Source organism: Malania oleifera, chromosome 1 (genome assembly GCF_029873635.1).
Source record: "Malania oleifera isolate guangnan ecotype guangnan chromosome 1, ASM2987363v1, whole genome shotgun sequence".
NCBI classification, from domain to species: domain Eukaryota; kingdom Viridiplantae; phylum Streptophyta; class Magnoliopsida; order Santalales; family Ximeniaceae; genus Malania; species Malania oleifera.
The window spans coordinates 128,961,100-128,978,794 of NC_080417.1; positions in this window are offsets into that span (position 1 = coordinate 128,961,100).

Consider the following 17,695-nt stretch of genomic DNA (forward strand, 5'->3'; position numbering starts at 1 on the left):
GTGTGAATGTGAGTCCTATGTGGACGTTATTCCTGTGTGGATGTGAGTCATGTGTGGACGGTATTCCTATGTGGATGTGAGTCCTGTATGGATAGTATTCCCGTGTGGATGTGAGTTCTGTGTGGACATTTAATTATGTGTGAATATAGACCCTGTGTGAGTGTGAATGAAGAATGTGTATATCTTGTGTGGATTTGTTGTGATATAAGTATACATGTGGATCTCTGTGAAATGATTTGCATTGGATGTGTGTAAATTTAATTACATAAGTATTTATGGTAAAGTAAAATTTTCCACCGAGGGATTGCTGAGAAAGGTGAGTGCCCTGGTAATTTTCTGTTGGTATCAGAGCAGAGGAAAACTATTTGTATGGGCAGGTAAGCTTCCCTATTCTCGGGGAATTTGTGTAACGCCCCGACCCAATAGGGGGGCCCGAAGTGCTACTAGTCATACATGGTCTGCACATATCTGATAACATACATAGACAATCCGCCCTAAACAGGGACATACGAGTGTATTCATACAAATCTGTCCTTTTATACATTACGGAAACATAAACATTCTTATAGATTCTAATAGACATACTAGAGTTTCTAACTGTATCCTTACATACAGACAATCGTACTTAAAACATAACCTGTATTGCATTCTCCAAAAGACCACCTGAACTAAGTCTAGTCCATATACAAAATACTTAGGTAAGCTAAAAACAGTACTAAGCTTCGATGTCCCTCTAAAAGCCTAGGACCTGTTTCTTGAAGGACCTGAAACAAAGGTTGTAAGTTAGGGTGAGACACTTATCAGTAAGGTGGAAGATATTACATTAGTGTGTGACAACATAAGTTTATTTTAGTTGAAAGTAGTTACATATAAAGCATATTCTCAATACTGTAATATAGGAGATATATAGATATAAATCTTGCAATAGCTAATTCAACATCATAACAAGCGAGAGTTCCCGAGGTTAGGGTAGGGTACAGGCACATACATTGTACAATCCCTCTGCCCAGTACTCAAACTTGTGACTTTACCCATTTTTTGTTTTTAAATCATGCATATGTATATTTAGAACATTGTCCAACTTGAAACATCATAATAACTATGTCAACACTACCCCGTGGCATGGGTTGTGCGATAATAAAGCACTGATCAAGCCCTGTTCGTGCAGGCATTACCAGACATCGTAATTTACTCCAATCCGTCTTGGCCATCACCACCCTGATCCGTGATCAACTAATGACCCTTTGTACATAGATACCCACACTGAGAATCAAATGTGTGGTTGTACTGTATCTCATTTCTAGCAATGGTACCGCGCTTATATAATAACATTAAACTTTTTAAGGATTTCATAATAATGTTGAGCTTCATAAGGCTCTCATAGTAACAAGCTGCGATCCCAATATTATATATACGATTTACAGTAAAACATAATAACCTATTTCAAATTCATAAATCACACGTACAGTTCCAGTATTTTCACAATCTCATTCATGCATTCTTTCATACATTCTTTCTTTCATTCAAACTGTGGTATAAACCGACACACACACTCTCGGTTTAACTTTTTCACATATAGAGCTCGGTATCTAACCATCACTTGTTTTCCATATTTTCTGATAACAATTTGGAACTTCAGTTCCCATAATTCATATATGTATTAATCAGTTACACATATTCCATTTCATAATATATGTCAGACTCATTTGGGTAAAAACAGACCATACATAGTATATAGTTCGAAAACATCATTTAAACAGAAAATAAGGAGTCCAGACATCTCCTACATTAGGTTTAATACAAATAAAGTAGTTTTGGAAAGTTTGAAGATCATATGCCAAAACTTGACCTTTTACCAAAACCGTAAAATCGACATTTTTAACCAGTGAAACTTTGAAAATAAGTAGTCATATCTTACATATATACATAAACTAATTTTCTAGCGGTTTAGTTTTTCAAAAAGACTGATGTAAACAAATCCCCTTACCTTTTTCCCCGAACACTGAAAACACGAACTACACGGCTCCAAAACAACGAACAGAGTTCTCAAAACCTAAAAAATCAAAGAACAATACTTTAATAAAATCTTATTTACTACAAATCTACCGAACCAAAAATGAACTTAGACACTTACCTCGATTTTGGGATAAAACTCAAAAATCCTCAAAATGAAGATCCGATCCGCTATAATCATAGAGGTTTTCCCCCCTGATCCATGTAGTAACGTCGAATCATGGATTCGAGTGTCGAACACCAGATGATTTAAGAGAGAGAGAGAGAGAGAGAGAGCTCGCAGGTTCTAGAGAGAGCGAGAGAGCTTTGGTGATTTCTTAATCATTGAGCAACTAAAAATGCTATTTATAGACCCCTTTACACGGTCAAATTCGTTGACGAGTCAGCGCCTTCGTCGACAAACACCAACCCGATATTTTTCCAGTCGCTCTGGATCTTTTCGTCACCGAGACTCTGAATTTCGATGACGAATCCTTATAAGGCATTCGTCGATGAGAAATTTGGCTTCGTTGACGAAGCTTGCCAAAATTACTTTTTTACCCTTTTCTGATTTATTTTCCTTATTTTATGGGTTCGAGTCTCTACACTTTGTCTGGATACATAACCCGAGGACTTACTGTAGTAACCCGACCCTGAGAAAAAAAAATAATAAAATAAAATAAAATAAATAATAATAATAATAATAATAATAATAATAATAAATAAACATAAAATAAATAAATAAATAAAGAGATATTTTGGAGAAGATATTTTGAAAAGAGATATTTTAAGATATTTATATATAAATATCTTGGAGGAGATATTTATTTAGATTACTTAAGGGCTAAGTTAGGTTTTATTTTATAAATTCTCTTACTCTCTCTCTCTCTCTCTCTCTCTCTCTCTCTCTCTCTCTCTCTCTCTGTGTAAGATCCTTCGCCGTTCGTCGTCCGTTTCCAAAAACAGAGGGTATTGCGTGGATCATAAGAGGAAACTCTATACTTTTAGTGGATCGGATCATCGCTTCGGAGAGTTTCGGGTTTTTCCAAGAATTGAGGTAGGAATCTTATCCTAATTTTGATAGGATATTTGGATAGCAGTAGAAAACATAGTATGGTTATGTTCTGTGGTTTTAGGTTTTCGGGATCTCGGGTTGTCGATTTGGACCGTTTTCATACGAACTTTCATTTCGAGTATAAGGTAAGGGGAATTTGATTACAACGGCTATTTTGGAAAACTAAACCGCTAAAAAATTAGTTTATGTTATTATGTATGATTTAACTGCTTATTTGTGAAATTCTACTAAGTAGAAATGTCGGTTTGACGATTTTACGATTTTTGGTAAAAATGAGGATTTCGACGTGTGATCTCCAAATTTTACAAATATTGTTTATTTGTGTTTATACCATAGTAGGAGAGGCTCGAATCCTTTATTTATTCAGATAAACTATGTATATTGAATTTCTATCATTTAGCGGGTTTTTGAAGCAAACTTGTGTGATATATGTTGAAATGGAAATGGATGGAATTTTATGTACTATTGATATAGAATATAGGAACGAAGTTCCAAATTTGTTATACTGAGAATGTGATAAACGGAAGCCGGTGATACACCGAGCTGAATCAGTAAACAAAGAGGGGTAAACTGAGTGGAAAGACGCCGGTTTGAACCCAATGCTATTATTTGAATTTCTGAAAAATACTGGAATTGCGCAGGTTATCATATTTGTATAAATTGAATTTATGATACATGGAACCACAGCTTGAGAGTCCCGGGAGGGTCGAAAAATACTTTCTTTGCAGGGTTGAAATAAACTACTGTTATATGATACGACGCGATATTGTAGCTAGATGTACATATGCAACCACACGTACTAAACGATGTGGGTACCAAGATGGTCGACTAGCAGGGTGAAACCATTGGCTGATATTGGGCCAATGGAGGTAGTCAGATCGTAAGTAGGTACTCGACAGTGCCTGCAAGAACAGGGCATTGGACGAGTATCAGTGCACAACCCGGGCCACGGGGTAAAACTGGTTATAGGGATATTTTGCTGTTGGTCATCTGATAAATCATTAAATGGTCGAAAGACAGATGTGTGAATTTTGTAATATGAATAATGATATACCTGATGCATTACTGTATTGAAAATAATTTATTTATATTCTAGATGTTGAATGAAAATATGCATGCATGCAGTCACACACTGTTGTAACTCCTTCTTCCTTACTGAGAGGTGTCTCACCCTATCATACAACCTTTGTTTTCAGGTCCATCAGTACGTCGGTCCTAATAGCTAAAAGGACTGGGGAGATTGTTTTTGGTTAGCTTATGTGCATCTAAATCTTGCATTAAACCTAGATGAAATTCCTGTTGGAGGATTGTAATAACAAGAATTTTATCCTATGTATGACTTTATGAGAAATGGTGTGGATGTATTAGTAAACTCTCGTATAAGTTTAGTAGAAATCTCAATGGATATTTATGTTTTTCCGCAACATTTACATTGTAATTATGTATGATTTACACCCGCATGTCCCTGTTTAGGGCGGGTTGTTTCCATATCTTGAACAGGTATAGGTATTATGTATGAATTAGTGATGCCTGGGTCCGTATAAAGGGCTGGGTCGTTACACTTACTGAGTAAGGTGAGCGCTTTGGTATTAGTACTAAAGAAGAGGGAAACTACTTGTATAGAGGGCAGTCTTCCTTATTCTCGGGAATTATCAGTAAAAATAATTATGAATGTGTGTATGAAATCTGATGTCAATAATGTTATTAAGGATGCATTTTGTTAACTTCTATTGATGATGAATAATGATTGATTGTATCTTGAGTATATTAAACTTTTTGCCACACACTACTTTAGCTTTTTCTTCCTTACCAAGAGGTATCTCACCCCGACGGTTTATTATTCTTTTCAGGTCCTTCAGGTGATCGAACTTAGAAAGCTCCAGGGCGGGGATTAGTTTTGTGAGTGGTTAAGGAATGGATATATATATATATATATATATATATATATATAAAACTCTGGTATGTTATTTGAGGTTGTCTATTTAGTTCTGCTACGTGAATGGTATTAGAGACGTATGATTGGTCTCATAACACCTTGGACCCCACTTGGCGGGTTTAAGACGTTACATTATGTGTGTAGGGCCACGAAATGGGTGAATTGGTCATGTTATGTGTGAAGGGCCATAAAATGGGTGAATTGGTCATGTTATGATGTGATATGCCGGTCTTATACCAAGATAGTTATGATATGACGGTTTTTATCGATTATGATATGATAGATATGATATGACAGTGAAAACATGCTTTATACAGATTTATGAAATGATTATTATGAAATGAGATTAAGTTATCAGTTATGTTATATAAATTGTAACGACCTGCTCCTTTTTCACATATATTTTTTTTTTATATAAATAAATTTTCATCACATCATACAATCCAACTCAGCAGGTCACAATCCACCTGAGCCCGTGGGCACCAGGGATATAACAAAACATACAGCAGAAGCCTACGCAGCAGAAAGTATAAAATCATATACATCTCATCATAATATGCATAACACATACCAGAGTCACTACAATTACTATCTCACAGTATATACATCTCAAAAATGAAATCTAGGGACAATCCCCACAAAACCTAACTGTCCCTACCAAAAACTTACCCTTCCAAAGAGGGCAAACAACTGATCTAGATCAGCAGGGCTTTTCCCGCTCTCCTATCAGCGGCTCCTGAAAAATGTATAAGATTTAGGGGTGAGACACCTCTCAGTAAGGGAAATAAACTAATACCAGTGTGTGGCAACATGAGTATTCTCTATTCTATATATACCATACATAACATATTTAATACTGTTTATCAAATCTGGGAAAACATATGCATATCAAAACATGGCAGAACATACTACATTTTCATAAACATTTCTCATCTCATATCATAATAATAATAACATAAAAACAACCCTGGTAGGTTAGCTGGCTGTTGTCATGTATTACCCCCACATGACTGGGTTGTGTGGCCCGAAGGCAGGACCTGACAATGGTTGGCCGACCACTGCCAAGTCAAACAGTAGTCTGTAGGTCTGATGGGTCTACCCAGACTGGTCCGTACACCAGGGGCGATAACAGCACACTTCTTGAAAATAACCACATCGACCATCCAATCTCACACCACTCCGTACAGCGGCGTTAACACAGATATCATGATCACGAGGACCATGGACACATAGCAACGGTACCGTGCAAGTGCTAGCCTAGACCAAGCCAACCAGGTTCTGATATCATATACATATACAAAAACCGTGATACATAAATATCTCATATCATTTATTTTCACATCAATCATATCATTTCACATATATACGTGTATCATAAAAATCATTGGCCCGTACGCCGGTATTACACATTTTAACATAGCACGGCCCGTACGCCGGCAAATCACATAGCACAGCCCGTACGCTAGCAAATCACATAGCACAGCCCGTACGCTGGCAAATCACATAGCACGGCCCGTACGCCGGCAAATCACATATACATATAAAAATATCTTGGCCCGTACGCCGGTTTTCCATCATAGAAATCCATATCGTCCCCATTCAAAAAAAAAAAAAAAAACAGTATTTCACAACATTTTTATACTCATGCCACACTAAACAAATTTTCTACGTATTCAACATATCATCATTTAAACAGTATTTTCCAAATATAAATCATATATATAAATATATTTATTTTTCTTGAAACCAGATGCTATATATATATACATACATTTTCTCAAAACAAGACTAGTTTAGTTTATCCCCTTACCTGATTCCTGAAAAGCCCCTAAGAAAATCTTCCCCGTACCCACAAGGTTCTCAACTCAATACCCTGAAAATGAAAACTCGCAGAATTAAAGTTTAGTATTTTAGTACGTACACCATTTTCTATAACTACCACTAAGTCAAATTCGACTTAAAAAGTCTTACCTCAACTTAGGGATGATTCCCAACGTTCCTAATCAATACCTTGGAACTGAAAATTTCCAGTATTAAAGTTTAGTATTTTTACGCGTATATCATTTTCTTCAACTGTCAAAAATCCAAATATTGAATATAAAGCCTTACCTTGGATTTGGGATGAAATCCAACTTCGTTTCCCTGACGATCCGCTCCGGCAGACTTGTAGAGAACTTCGTCAGGAGCGTCGTGGTGGCTTCGGTTTGTCGATCCGGCGTAAAACTAGCCCGAAATCGAAGAGAGAGAGTCGTAGGAGAGAGAGAGAAGAGAGAGAGAGAGAGAGAGAGAGAGAGAGAGAGAGAGAGAGAGAGAGAGAGAGAGAGAGCACTTCCAAAAAATATCCAAGTAAGCTTCTTGAAGAAGCTTTCCACTTTCTATATATATATATACCTTTAACCTTTATATTAAATATATATCATAATAACTTACTTATATATATATATATATATACACACACACACACACACACACATATATATATATACATGCTTCAATATATATATATATATTTTCCTTATCATACTATTCATTTTACTTGTTAATTTAATTAATTAATTTAATTTTATTATTATTATTATATATATTTTTTAAAATTAAATTTTATTATTATTATTTTTTTTCCCGGTTACTACATTCCTCCCCCCTTAAAAGAATTTCCTCCTCGAAATTTACTGTTTCCGCAACTCGCCATCCTTTAATCAGGAAAAAGGGTCTACTCATTTTATTACCTACCCTCACTTATGGCGGAGGAATACCGTGGTTACATCTCGAGTCTTGGAAGATTACATATACAAAAGAAAACCATTCTCCCAAAACTAAAGTACTACACTATTCAACCATTACATGTACCTGCAACAGAAAACTACTTAACTATTTACATTTATTCACTTAGACTTCTTGAAATAAATGCGGATACCTCTGCTTCATCTGCTCCTCAGACTCCCAAGAAGCCTCTTCTACTGCATGATTCCTCCACAAGACTTTTACTTGAGGAATCATCCTGTTACGTAGCTCTTGCACTTTCCTATCCAGAATCTGTACTGGTACCTCCTCATATCCTAGTGAATCACTAAGCTCCAACTCATCATAATTGATGACATGAGAAGGGTCTGGGACGTATTTCCTCAACATAGCAACATGAAATACGTTGTGAATTCTGGACAATACAGGTGGCAAAGCTAGCCTGTAGGCTACCGGTCCCACTTTATCTAGAATCTCAAATGGACCGATAAACCTAGGACTAAGTTTACCCTTCCTCCCAAATCGCATAACCACTTTCATCGGAGCTATCTTCAAAAATACGTGATCACCTACGTCAAACTCTAAATTCCTGCGGCGATGGTCGGCATAACTCTTCTGTCGACTCTGAGCTGCACTGATTCTGTCCCTGATAAGACGAACTTTATCACATGCCTGCTGAACCAGCTCTGGCCCCACTACTCGCCGCTTACCCACTTCATCCTAGAACAAAGGAGAACAACATCTCCTACCATGTAGAGCCTCAAATGGTGCCATGCCAATACTAGACTGATAACTGTTATTATACGCAAATTCTACTAATGGCATGAACTGAGTCCAACTACCCCCAAAGTCTAGTACACACGCTCTGAGCATGTCCTCTAATATCTGTATCGTCCTCTCAGTCTGCCCGTCTGACTGAGGATGGAATGCCGTACTAAATGATAACTGAGACCCCAGAGCCTCCTGCAAACTCCTCCAAAATCGTGATGTGAATCGTGGGTCTCGATCCGATACAATAGATACAGGTACCCCATGAGAACGTACTATCTCCTGAATGTAAATCTCCGCTAAACGGCTGAGGGAGTAGCTGATCTTGATGGGAATAAAGTGGGCGGTCTTCGTCAATCGATCAACAATCACCCAGATGGCATTATGACCATGTAACGCCGTCGGCAGTCCTGACACGAAGTCCATCGATATGTGATCCCACTTCCACTCCGGGATGAATAACGGCTGCAACTGCCCTGTCGGTCTCTAGTGCTCAACCTTTACCTGCTGGCACGTCAAACACTGCGCTACATATTCGGCAATCTCTCTCTTCATACCACTCCACCAGTATGACTCTCGCAGATCTCTGTACATCTTCGTACTACCGGGATGAACTGTATACAAAGATCTGTGAGCCTCCTCTAGAATAGTCTTCCTGATCTCAGTATCGGCAGGAACACATAATCTGGAACGGAACCGCAAAGCTCCGTCATCTGGGATACTGAACTCCTCCCCCTGCCCACTCTGTACTTTGTCTATCACCTCCACTAGCTCTGGATCTTCCTTCTGGGCAGCTTTAATTCTCTTCTGCAGGGTAGGCTGTACCACTAGGCTGGCAATACATACTGGGAGATCACTCTCCACCAACTCTATGCCGAGTCTCTCCAGATCCATTCTGATCGGATGCTGGATCCCCATAGTCGTCAACACTGGCTGCCTGGATTTCCTACTCAACGCATCAGCTACCACGTTTGCTTTCCCTGGGTGATAACTGATGGTACAATCAAAATCCTTAATCAGCTCCAACCACCTTCTCTGCCTCATATTCAGTTCTTTCTGCGTAAAGAAATACTTCAAACTTTTATGGTCGGAGAAGATCTCACACTGCTCACCGTACAGGTAATGCCTCCAAATCTTCAGTGCGTGTACCACTGCAGCCAACTCAAGATCATGGGTAGGGTAGTTCTTCTCATATTCTTTCAACTGCCTGGATGCATACGCCACTACCCTGCCATGTTGCATTAATACACAGCCAAGTCCCTTCAAGGACGCATCACTGTAAATGGTATACCCTTCACCCCTACATGGGATGATCAACACTGGTGCTGTGACTAGTCTCTGCTTCAACTTTTGAAAACTTTGCTCACAGCTATCATCCCACTCAAATCTGACATTCTTCCTCGTCAGTCGTGTTAAAGGCCCTGACAAAGCTAAGAATCCCTCAACAAAACGACGGTAATAGCCTGCTAGCCCCAAGAAACTCCTGATCTCGTGGACATTTCTCGGTCTAGCCCAATTCACTACAGCCTCAATCTTGCTAGGATCCACAGAAATACCGCCTCCAGATACAACATGCCCCAAGAACACGACCTTCTCCAGCCAAAATTCACATTTACTGAACTTGGTGTACAACTTCTTTTCCCGAAGTGTCTGCAAAACCTGCCTCAAGTGCGTCTCATGCTCCTCATAGTTCCTAGAATAGACCAGTACATCATCAATAAAAACAACAACAAACTGGTCTAGGTATTGGTGGAAGACTATTCATCAAGTCCATAAATACCGCAGGAGCATTCGTCAAACCAAACGGCATCACTAGAAACTTGTAATGCCCATACCTAGTCCTAAAGGCCGTCTTTGAGACGTCTTTTGCTTTCACCTTCACCTGATGGTAGCCAGATCTGAGGTCAATCTTCGAATACACCCGTGTACCCTAGAGCTGGTCAAACAAATCATCGATACGGGGTAGAGGATACCTATTCTTGATTGTCACTTTATTTATCTCCCTATAGTCTATACACATCCTCATAGTCTCGTCTTTCTTTTTCACAAATAAAACTGGAGCTCCCCACGGAGATACACTGGGCCGTATAAAGCCCTTATCTAGCAGATCTTGCAACTGATTCTTCAATTCTGCTAACTCCACTAGCGCCATTCAATAAGGTACTTTAGAAATCAGTGCTGTACCGGGAGGTAGATCAATAGAGAAATCCACCTCACGGTCGGGTGGCAAGCCTGGTAACTCATCTGTAAAAAACATCCACAAACTCCTTCACTACAAGTGTGCTAGCAAGTTTCGACTCATTCTCTGACATCTCTCTCACAACCGCTACAAACCCCTGACAACCACTCAGCAGTAGTCTCCTGGCCTGAATAGCTGAAACTAGTTGAGGCGGGGATTGTACATGCGACCCTACAAACTTGAATTCTGCTTCCCCCGGGGGTCTAAATATCACCTCTCGTGCACAACAATCTATGCTGACAAAATTAGCCGCTAGCCAATCCATGCCAAATATAACGTCAAACCCATGCATGTCTAACACTATCAAATCAACAGACAATGTTTTCCCCTGAATCTCTACTAGGCAGTTGCGGAGTACCCTACCACACCTCACTACCGACCCAGTCGGTGTAGATACCAACAGTTCAACATCTAATGATTGTGTTTCAGCCTCACATAATTTAATACACCCCAAGGACACAAACGAGTGTGTAGCTCCTGAATCAAATGATGCAATAACTTTAAAAGAAAACATAATGACCATACCTGTCACCACGTCACCTGACGCCTCAGCCTCACCCGGCGTCAGAGTAAACACCTTGGCTGGAGTCGTATTCCTCTGCTGGCCCCCCCGTGGTGCCTGATAACCTCCCCGGTATAGTCTAGGAGCTGGAACTGCATCTGGTGGAGTAGGGCAGTCTCGTACCATGTGCCCCGATCTACCGCAACGATAGCACACCGGAGCTGCATCTGGCGGGGTAGGACAATCTCGCACTATATGTCCCGATCTACCGCAGCGGTAGCACACTACACCACCAGCTCGACACTCTCCCCAGTGCCTCCTACCACAAGTCTGACAAACTGGAGGACCCTGCCCTGTCTGCACCTGGCGTCCTCCTGTCTCCTGTTTTCGCCCTCTACCATGATTACCTCTCCTCCACTGACCCGGCCTATGACCCTGCTGGTAGCTCGTGGATGCAGATCTCTTCCTCTGTCCCTGCTCATCCGCATCAAGACATTCACCAATCTCTGCCAAGGCGCCCCTGTCAACCAACTCAGCGAAGTCTTGGATCCGCAGCACCACCACCTGCCTAAATATACTCCGCCTCAAGCCTCTCTCAAACTGCCTCGCCTTCTTCACCTCATCAGGAACAATGTATGGGGCAAATCGAGAGAGCTCGATAAAACGTGCTGCATACTGCTGGACGGATAACTGTCCCTGCTTCAGACTCAGGAACTCTTCTACCTTAGCCTCCCTCACAGTAGCTGGAAAATATCTGTCAAAGAACAGATCTTTAAACCGGTCCCATGTCATAGCTATTGGAGTCACCCTCTGCTGCTCTAATAGTCTCACCACAGTCCACCACCTCTCAGCCTCTCCTGTCAATTTATAGGTGGCAAAGAGGACCCTCTGTTCCTCAGTACATTGCAGCACAGCCAAGATTTTCTCAATCTCCTGCATCTAGTTCTTAGCGGCTACTGGATCAACTCCACCTGTGAACGCTGGAGGATTCATCTTTGTAAATTTCTCTATAGTGCACCCATGGCCTGTAGATGGACCACTCTGCTCTCTCGAGCTCCTAGCAATCTCAGCCATAACCTGCTGAGCCACACTACGTAATACCGCATCAGAGTCGGTCCTAGCTGTACCTGATGGTCCTGCTCCATCACTGCCACTCGCATGGGCACTATTTCCTTCTAGATCCATCATGGAAAATAGCAGTTGCAATTCAGTAATCCTATCCACATAATTTACCCACCTATCCTCACCACTCATCTCAACATTTCTAACTCATTGTTAATCCCCAGTCCTACATTCTAGGAACACAACCCGACAATAGCTTACTATGGTTTTCCTGAAATCGTCACCCCAGGAAAAACACAGAAACTACCACGGAAGTCCTGCTTCTAGACTGTAGAACGAAACCTCAAATCATTTCCTAAACTCTGGTATTGTTCCTGCTGCACTCTAAAGTCTACAGAACCTAGCAACCTAGGCTCTGATACCAACTGTAACGACTTGCTCCTTTTTCACATATATTTTTTTTTATATAAATAAATTATCATCACATCATTCATTCCAACTCAGCAGGTCACAATCCACCTGAGCCCGTGGGCACCAGGGATATAACATAACATATAGCAGAAGCCTACGCAGCAGAAAGTATAAAATCATATACATTTCATCATAATGTGCATAATACATACCAGAGTCACTATAATTACTATCTCATAGTATATACATCTCAAAAATGAAATCTAGGGACAATCCCCACAAAACCTAACTGTCCCTACCAAAAATTTACCCTTCCAAAGAGGGCAAACAACTGATCTAGATCAGCGAGACTTTTCCCGCTCTCCTATCAGGGGCTCCTGAAAAATGTATAAGATTTAGGGGTGAGACACCTCTCAGTAAGGGAAATAAACTAATACCAGTGTGTGGCAACATGAATATTCTCTATTCTATATATACCATACATAACATATTTAATACTGTTTATCAAATCTGGGAAAACATATGCATATCAAAACATGGCAGAACATACTGCATTTTCATAAACATTTCTCATCTCATATCATAATAATAATAACATAAAAACAACCCTAGTAGGTTAGCTGGCTGTTGTCATGTATTACCCCCACATGACTGGGTTGTGTAGCCCGAAGGCGGGACCTGACAATGGTTGGCCGACCACTGCCAAGTCAAACAGTAGTCTGTAGGTCCGATGGGTCTACCCAGACTGGTCCGTACACCAGGGGCGATAACAGCACACTTCTTGAAAATAATCACATCGACCATCCAATCTCACACCACTCCGTACAGCGGCGTTAACACATATATCATGATCACGAGGACCATGGACACATAGCAATGGTACCGTGCAAGTGCTAGCCTAGACCAAGCCAACAAGGTTCTGATATCATATACATATACTAAAACCGTGATACATAAATATCTCATATCATTTATTTTCACATCAATCATATCATTTCACATATATACGTGTATCATAAAAATCATCGGCCCGTACGCCGGCAAATCACATAGCACAGCCCGTACGCTGACAAATCACATAGCACAGCCCGTACGCTGGCAAATCACATAGCACGGCCCGTACGCCGGCAAATCTCATCCACATAGCACGGCCCATACGCCGGCAAATCACATATACATATAAAAATATCTTGGCCCGTACGCCGGTTTTCCATCATAGAAATCCATATCGTCCCCATTAAAAAAAAAAACAGTATTTCACAGCATTTTTATACTCATGCCACACTAAACAAATTTTCTACGTATTCAACATATCATCATTTAAACAGTATTTTCCAAATATAAATCATATATATAAATATATTTATTTTTCCTGAAACCAGATGCTATATATATATACATACATTTTCTCAAAACAAAACTAGTTTAGTTTATCCCCTTACCTGATTCCTGAAAAGCCCCTAAGAAAATCTTCCCCGTACTCACAAGGTTCTGAACTCAATACCCTGAAAATGAAAACTCGCAGAATTAAAGTTTAGTATTTTCGTACGTACAGCATTTTCTATAACTACCACTAAGTCAAATTCGACTTAAAAAGTCTTACCTCAACTTAGGGATGATTCCCAACGTTCCTAATCAATACCCTGGAACTGAAAATTTCCAGTATTAAAGTTTAGTATTTTTACGCGTATATCATTTTCTTCAACTGTCAAAAATCCAAATATTGAATATAAAGCCTTACCTTGGATTTGGGATGAAATCCAACTTCGTTTCCCTGACGATCCGCTCCGACAGACTTGTAGAGAACTTCGCTAGGAGCGTCGTGGTGGCTTCGGTTTGTCGATCTGGCGTAAAACTAGCCCGGAATCGAAGAGAGAGAGAGTCGTAGGAGAGAGAGAGAAAGAGAGAGAGAGAGCACTTCCAAAAAATATCCAAGTAAGCTTCTTGAAGAAGCTTTCCACTTTCTATATATATATATATATATACCTTTAACCTTTACATTAAATACATATCATAATAACTTACTTATATATATATATATATATAGACACACACACACACACACACACATATATATATACATGCTTCAATATATATATATATATTTTCCTTATCATACTATTCATTTGACTTGTTAATTTAATTAATTTATTTTATTTTATTATTTTATTATTATTATATATTTTTTTTAAATTAAATTTTATTATTATTATTTTTTTTTCCCGGTTACTACATAAATTGTATTATATGATATTAGAACCCTGATGGACTAGGTATGTTCAGAGCACGGTACCGTAGCTAGCTAGTAAGGTCAAACAGTGTAATTCCCCTGTGTGCCAATTTGAGAAGTGTTGACAAGAGTATGATGGGTGGATTAGGTTGGGTGTATAGCCGGCAGTGCTGCCACACTATTCAGAAAGTGTCAATGTTGGAGTTGATTAGCCTCGAAGTGTTGAGAAGAGTAGGATACCCACTACGTGTCGACCCGAGAAGTGTTGAGAAGCGTAGGATGGGCGGACCAAGTTGGGTGTAAAATCGTGCATAGTTATGTTTGACTTAGTTTGGTAAGTCAGTCAGGGTTAAATAAAGAAAATAGTAGATTGTTATGGGAAAATATAATAATAGAATAAGAAAGATGACGGAATGTTATGAAAATAAAAAAGGATAATAATAAAATAAAGAAAATAGTAGAATGTTATGGGAAATAAATAAGAGTAAAATAAAAGACTTTAAAAGGTGAACAAACAATTGAATGAAAGGAAGGCAGTGCGGGGAAATGAAATTTGAAAACAACATTACAATGGATTAATTATATACGATAGAGAATAAAGGGGGTAAGCCATGTGCATGGACAATGGGCATGCACCGAGTGGGATGAGCTTCTTTATTCAATAGTGTCACACTCATTTTATAATAAAGAAAATATCATAAAAACAATAACAAATAGTAATAGTACTAATTATTATTATGAAAAATTATAACAACCAATAATAATTGTAATAATAATATTTATTATTATAAAACTAATAATAATAATAATAAAAATAAAAGCATTATTGATAATGAAAAGGCTAAAACAATGATATTATTTAAAGGATAATGATTATTGTAAAATTAATAATAATAATAATAACAACTAACAATAGTTACAACAATAATAGTTATTATACCCCCAGGGTGTGGTTCAGGTGGTAGTGTGGGTTGCGGGAGTGCCTCTCATGAGGTCAGGTGTTCAAACCCTTCTGGGCTCATTTGCGCCCTTGAACTCCTGAATTTACCCTTCTTTTGAAATTGTAGGGTCAACTTCAAGGGGCGCAGGATTAGTCACGTGAACCGTAAAACGGACACGTGGATATCCGGTGCGTAATCCAAAAAAAAAAAAAAAAAAACAATAATAGTTATTATTATCTAACAATAACAAGAACAAGAACAAGAACAATATTAATAATTAGAGGGTCAAAATAATAATAATTATTATTTTAAGGATAAAAATTATAAGATAAATAATATAAAATATTAATTACAGCTAATAATAATTGCAATGACAATAATGCTTATTATTATGAAAATAATAATAACAACCTAATTAAGGATAATAATTATTACATAAATAATAGAAAATAATAATAATAACTAATAATAATTACAATAATAATAAAAAGAGCCCCTAAAATCCTTTCAAACTTAACATGCCAAAAACTTCAAGGCTTTTCATTGGTACAAAGATGTTTTTTTTTTTTTTCCTTTCTTCTCCTTCTTCTTCTTTTTTTTTTCTAAACTCTATACTAGAATAGACACCAATTAACGAAAGAAAAATTCATGTATGGTTTTCCTTAACTTTTTGCAAAAAATGTTGAGAATAAAATTAGAGAAAAACTCAACGGTTCAATTCCTTATAGTAATTTAACATTTGAAGAAATGATTAATCACATAAATCAAGAACCTTTGAGCATTGTATTGATCTCAAATTTAAGGCAAAATTAAAATTAAAATTTAAAGAAAACAAAAAAGAATTATGAACTTTTTGTGATCGATATGAGAAAATTTTATTTCCATCTTCCAGGAAAAAGAAAAAAAAAGGTTTTCAAAAGAAAAAAACTTTAAGAGAAATATTAGTCTTAAAAATTAGTCTCTTCTTTTACAATAACTTTCAAAACACTATCATTTAAAAAATACTTATTTTGAAAGATAGTTCTTATCAACATTATCCATTTATAGACAAAAGTAGATGAATTTCAACAAGTTTGGAGTTCGTACAAATTTAATATCATGAACCAAGATAGTTGTGTTGGTGTGCGCCTTGTCCCACATCGCTTCTATGGTCAGTTTCAAGTCAGTATAAGATCCTTTTAACCCTCTCTTTTTAATACTTAGGTTTTAAGGATGAACTCTCTAACTTGGTATCAGAGCTGGGCCTTAGGTTACTTGACTCCTCTTTGGGTTTGACTCCTCCTTGCCTCAATTCCTCCTATGGGGTCGAGGGAATGAACTCTCTAATTAGTTGGACGAATAAACTTTATCTTGTAATATACCCTATTAGCAAGAAACTTAAATTACTCATAAAAAATTTGAATTATTGACATAACTTTTTGGAGCCAGTAAGTAGGTTCCATTATAATAATAATAATAAGAATTATTATTATTATTAGTAAACTTAAAGTAAGATTGAACTTTAGTGGAGTGTAATGGTGGAGAGTACTCTTTGGAGGTGTTAGGTCGAAATAACTTTAGCTTGAATTATTTATGCAGTGGTTGGAATCAATTAATAATAGCTACAATAAAAAATATTTATTATTATAAAAGTAATAATAACAAAAAGAATAATAATAATTATTTTAAGAATAACAATTATTATACAAATTATAAAAAAACAACAAAAGAAAAAAATAATAATTACACTAATAATAATCACAATTTTAAAAATAATAAAAAATAATAATAGATAATAATATTACTATAATAAAAATA